The sequence below is a fragment of the Eptatretus burgeri genome, chromosome 1 (genome assembly GCF_056783735.1).
Source record: "Eptatretus burgeri isolate ZD-2024b chromosome 1, Ebu_testis_v1, whole genome shotgun sequence".
In the NCBI taxonomy this organism is placed as follows: domain Eukaryota; kingdom Metazoa; phylum Chordata; class Myxini; order Myxiniformes; family Myxinidae; genus Eptatretus; species Eptatretus burgeri.
The window spans coordinates 153,911,961-153,918,440 of record NC_140961.1 but is presented as its reverse complement, the minus strand read 5'-3'; positions in this window follow the sequence as shown (position 1 = coordinate 153,918,440).

Below are 6,480 nucleotides of genomic sequence, written 5' to 3'. Positions count from 1 at the left end.
AATAAATTTCCATTGAAAATGGTGCAACAGGCTCAAAATGGCTCTCGATTGGTTATCATCACTTGGAAAGGTTCTCATGAAAAACGGAAACTCCTTTTTGTTACTCAGACATGTGCAAGTTGCACCGTAGCTAATCTGAAACAGATATTTTAACAAATATTTTAACATAATAATAATATTGGTGTTCATTTTACTGTATGTAAACACTTTGGAAATTACCATCATTGAAATTTTTTAAATATTGCTCAATAAATTTAATTTAAGTGAATTTTTTTTTAAAGTTCATCGATTTTTTTTAAGTACATGACAATTTACCTTATTCATCTATATGCCCAACATGAAGCTATAGCTGGATCCAATCATGATCATTTATTGGCCATATCCACATGCAATTATTAATACAAAAGAAAGCATGTAACCGGTTTGAAGAAATGTGAAGGTACGTACAGTTGGACTGCTGAGTAGCTCGATAGCATTACCACCAGAGACAGCGCTAAGCAAATGCTCTTAATGTACCATCTCATTTCAATGAATCTTTGGCAGGTTATGCACACTCATCAGGTATGCGCACTCACCAGGTATGCACACTCACCAGGTATGTGCACTCACCTCTGAGATGTTGTGCCTTGGTTCGATACTCGACTCGAATATAAACAGTTATCCTGATGTGTTCCTAATGTTTTGTCGACAGGGAGTATACTCGACGAGAGTATAATGTTATGTTATACTCTCAGATGCATGGATGTACAAGGTGGTGGTCGGGCATACGAGGTGGGTGTCGGGGGGGGGGGAGTGTACCACAAAAACCAGTGTAGTTTTTATAATTTGGGCATACAAATATCACGATGACAAAATATTGTGAGATGATAACATATCGTGAGATGACAAAATGGTTCCTTGCTTTTGATGTAAAAATTCATATAAATTGTCATATGTTTGATCATTTTTGCAATTATCTTTAATAGAAGCACTCACTCCCTATCGGAGCCGTCAAGGGGATAATGTTATTATATTTATGCCTATTTTACTCCAAGGGGTCCCAGGATTACACACCTAAAAATGGTTGTGATCGGTTCAGCCGTTTTGCGATACCTGGGAACAGACAGACAGACAGACAGACAGACGGTGAATCATAGTAAGATGGACTGAGAAAATATCACATTGATTGGGGATATGTATTGCAAAGCAATTCTTGCTCTTGTTACCCTCGCCAGGTGAGAGGGTATTCAATATGGTTCCATTTATTTGTCCACACAAAACGTACATAAAAATATGGTATTTCTCTGCAAGCCGCATGTAGGAGTGACAAAATGTTCATCAAAGGAGTGTCTCCTCAAGTAGAATGTTTTAATGATAATTATGAGGTCACGTGTTGTGGCAGCCATGTTGGAAAAAAGGAAAAACTTTGGACCACTGTATCTCTGAAATGTAGCATTCTACGTATGCAAATATGACATCATAACGAAAGCACCTATTCAAACAGAAAACCAAATACTGCATTGGAGACATTAGAAGGAACCCAAAGAAGTAATGAGCAAAGATGGAGTCATCAAAAGCAACCTGGATGGATGACATCATACAAAAATCAAACTTATTCCCCATGAGGAGTACTTGCCAAATGACCTTTAAATTTTTTCCACGGTGTGGTTTCAAAGGCTCAGAGGTCCAAAGTTTTCGCATTTTTCCAATATGGTTGCCAAACCAACTGATCGATCACATCAAGGTTATGACAAAAACATTCTTCCTGTGTAGTTTCTCCTATGGTGAAAATTTTGTGTCAATCCAACACGCGATTGCAGAGAAAAACTGTACTCACGTTATGTGAGGACAAACAAACATCGAGACAGACAACCAAACAGACAAATTGACCCAAATGTAATACCCACTCCTCTGGCAAGGGTAATAATAAACATCATGGGTCAAGGTTAGGTGTCCCTACAAAGTGGGATTGCATCAAAGTGGGACATCTGGTGCCCATTCATCACTGCCAGCAGTTATATCGTGGCAGTTCTAGGTATGTCTCATTAATTACCTTACATACCATTACACAAACATCACACAAAACAAGTCCTGGCGAGGGTCTGCAATGTCCGATTGCTCTTTCTTGTTTACTTTATTTTAAATAATCAGAGCTCTTGGAAGAGTGAGAACACAGAATGGATCAGGATGCAACATAATAATAGGAACAGCAGAAAGAGAAGGGGGGAAATGTCAACATTCGGGCCAAAGGACAAAATAAACAGAGACGGTCAACTAAGGATGCGGGTACGGATGAAGGGTAGGTGTGAATGCAGGTGGATAATGTGGATACAGAAGCAAACTTTCAGGAAGGAAAAACTGCAATTTTTGAAGGAGGTTGGCTTGGGGAGGGAGTGGAGAGCAGTTTACGGGGATAGAAAAGATCATGGTTTTAATTGGGGCGGATCAGAGATGATGAGGAACAGCTGTCTTAAAGACCTAGGGGCAGCTGTCTGTAAGAACTAGAGGAAAGAATGAGAGTGAGGAGAATGTGCAAGTTGGCTCCACAAGCAGGAAAGAGAGGAACACATGAGTGAAGATGAACAGTGGTTCTGGATTTTTATTTGTCCTTTATCAAAAAACAAAATATGTTAAAGCACTCATTCCGATTCCAACTCAATGACACTGAAAGCAGAAATAATAAATTTTGTTGAGTCACACAAACAAATTGTTGCATTTACGGAGGCCACTAAAGGTTCCCAGTAAACGTGAGGTCTTGCCCATAGATAGCGAAAGGTTATAATCTCCTTTGAAGACGTTACTTACAAGGCCAATCCGAGCAGTACAAATTACTTGAAGGCAAACTTGAAGGATGAGGAAGGTGATGTATGATTTATTTTATCAAATAATTCTCTCTTTCTCTCTTTCTCTCTTTCTCTCTTTCTCTCTTTCTCTCTTTCTCTCTTTCTCTCTTTCTCTCTTTCTCTCTTTCTCTCTTTTTCTCTTTTTCTCTTTTTCTCTTTCTCTCTCCCCTCCCCCTCCCACTTTGCACAGGTGTTGTTCGCTTGGCACGCATTTGCAATCGTGAAGGTCTGTTGCTCAGTCCCTGGCGGTATGTGTGGAGCCTGTGTTGCTTCTCCTTTCTCTCTTCTTATTGTCTAAATGTTTTAGTCTTCGTTTTCTCTTTACTCCTTTTCTCTTTATTTTGTCTTATCTGTTGAGTGAGAGAGACAGAAAGAGAGCACACACGGTAGGTGGTGTTCGGGTCTATTTCAGAACCCCTCCCAGTTTTGAGGCCTGGTTTCCATCTGGCGTGTTTTGCTAGTTTTAGCCAACGCTTTTGGCTCCCTTTAACGATTCTTGGACCTCGTCCATATTATTATTATTATTATTATTATTATTATTATTATTATTATTATTTTCCTCCATTTGCCAGCGTCGCTTGTGGTAGGTTTCTGTTGTTGATTTAAACTCTTATTTTTGTTAAAATTACTTTTAGCTATGGCAAACGTTCGTTTGAACCATGGCATGTACGAGTCACTTTCTCGTAAAAATGGCCTCGTGTGTGATCTCCCGAGGGAGATAAAGATTGAGGACGTGTCCCCGAGGATGATCGGAAAGATCGTTGGTTTCCATTATATCCGTCCAGACTCTCGAATGAACAAGAAGTTTTTTGTGTTCGTTTCCGAGGTGCACATTGGTAACCTCCGTTGTGGAGCAAGGCCTTACCGTGCACCGCGACCTGTTTCTCCTTGTTTCGCCGCTTGACACACCTGCGGTTAAGGTGAACGTGTCCATCGCTCCACCTTTCATCCGGAATGATGATTTGTGTGCTCAATTGAGTAAGTTCGGTACGATCGTATCAAAGATCACAATGATGCCGATACACTCAGGAAGAGGAGAATTTAAACACGTGATGACTTTTAAAAGGGGACTGTGCATGTTATTGCCTAAAAATGAGCAAAAGCTGAATGTCGTTTTACATGCAAGAATTAATGGTCATGTATATAGAATGTTTTCCTCCACGGATGTCATGGCGTGTTATCATTGTGGAGCGTACGGTCATGTGAAGAACTCCTGCCCCGTTTTGATGAGATCATCAGAAAATCAAGGACAGGAGAGTGTACATCCCCCCTCCCCACGTCATGGGGTGGGTTAAAGGTGAGAATCCTCTTCACCACCTGTTCGTGGGCAGGAAGCGACAGACCCCTCCCCCACTTACTGAGGGGTGTGAAATGGTAGAACCTTTCCCACCACATATTGGTGAGCAGCAAATAGTAGGCCGCTCCTCTCGACCCACTAATGTACCAGAAGTGTTTAATCCTTCGACCTCCACTGTACAGGACTGTACCGATGACGACATGGAGGGGTTCGTGACAGTGTCTCTAAAAAAGGACAAAACGTTTGTGTCCAATCTTCAATGAAACAGAGAAAACACAAAGTAAGATACTCGTTGTGTCAGATGTACCGATCTTGCGGGATGCATCTCTCGTACAGAATCCCTCTTTGGGACTGGGAATTGAACCAGAACTCAATATAACTCTGATTAATTCATTTGTACCACTCGCTGAATTGCCCGAGTTGTACGAGTGTGGTGTAGACATTGAGAACACTCGTGCCTCTCAGGACGATACAAGTGGGGTTTTTGAGAATTTTGGTGTCTGCAGTGATAAAAATGAATCTGTCACTGAGGTATGCGCAAAGGTGTGTGTTTGTGATGACAAGGCAGATAAGCTGGAAAGTCCTTCAGAGGAAATCTGCAGTCCTTCCCTTCTGGAACAAAATGCAAGGGATGGTAAGAAAGAGGCTGCATGTGATAGTGGGCAGCTAAACGGGAATGGAAAGATTGATGGTTCAAATTCTATGGAGATTTGTGATTTAGAAATAAGTTTGGATCAGGAAGAGAATGACAGAGATGATGAGGTTGACTTCGATGATACCTCTTCTACTCTGTCAGTTAGTGGGTGTTGTTCCCAAGAGGACGATGGAGACACCATGGTAACAGAAGATGAAATTATTAAATTTTTAAATGAAACCTTCAGGAAAAGGCATGTGAGAATTCGGGATTTTTTTTTTCCCGAATATCCATGCCTTTTTAAAAACTGCAAAAAAAATATATGATTCATGAACCTCAGCAAGTTATGATTTCAGAACATCAATTCCAGCAGTTGAGGAAATGTGCCACTGAGGCCAGAAAAGAACTCCAAGAGCAGTAATAGTAGTAAGTTCTAAAAATAAATAAATAAATAAATGAAGGTAGTATCCCTCAACATAAATGGAGGCCGCAGCTGTGTGCCTCGCCTCGAGGTGTTGCAGATGTATAAGAAATAAAAAAAAAAGATATTCTAATTTTACAAGAGACACACACCAACCAACCTTGTGAAGATGAGTGGTACAGGGGTTTTAAAGGTTGCCTTTTTTCTCCAGTGTCTTTGAGGATGCTAAGGCAGGTGTGGCAATTTTTGTGCACGCCAAAGTCCAAACCTCGGAGATTTATTGGAGTGTGGTCTGTAAAGGATTGTTAATTGCTGTAGAATTGATAAGCAGCAATCAAAAAATTTATATTATTGATGTGTATTGCACCAGCGACAGCGCTGAAAGGATTATATTCCTTCCAAAGTTAGCAGGTTCTCTAAACACTGTTGACTTAACTAGTCTAATTTGTATGGGGGGAGATTATAACTGCACACTCTACCCCTGACTGGACAGGAATACTCCTGAGCCCGATCCACCCAGTGCTCTGGTTTTGGCAAAACTTGTACAAAAATCTAAATTTCGGGATGTTTGGCACTTACAAAATCCAAACACCCATCAATATACATGGGTGTGCTGTTCAAAGACCCATATAACCATGGGCCGACTGGACAGATTCGATGTAACTCAGGGAATGGTGAATCTGTTTCAGAGAACAAGCATAAGTCCATCTGGCTTTTCTGATCATCATATGATTGCAATGGAATCTATGTTACCCTTTAATTGTTGTAACAGTGCATACTGGGCATTCAATGTTAAGTTATCACAAGATGTGCAGTTCGAAAATGCCTTCAGACTGGTATGGAAGAAGTTAGAACAACAAAAGTGTTCCTTTCCAAATACCCGACAGTGGTGAGACTATACAAAATCCCAAATTCGGATTTTCTGTCAGCAATATTGCTCACATACCACCAGTAATGCATCTGGGTTGATAAGTGCTGTCAAAGAAGATGTACTTAAATATATGCAAGAAGCTGGAGCTTCCAGTAGAAGTGATCACCATCAGCATTTCGTGGAAAAAAGACTTTACTGGCTGAACTCGTCAAGGATCGTGTGGCTGGAGCAATGGTTCATCTTCGGATGAGCAGATTTCAACTGGAGACTCCAAATAAGGAATTCTTCAACCTTGAGAAGGCCGTCAAGACCTCTCGGCAGATTCACAGTTTACACTCTCCTAAAGGTGTTCTGACTTGCCAGAGTGACAGTAAACATTCGATACAGGTTTTCTACTCAAATCTGTTTACACCGATAACTATGGACAAAATAATT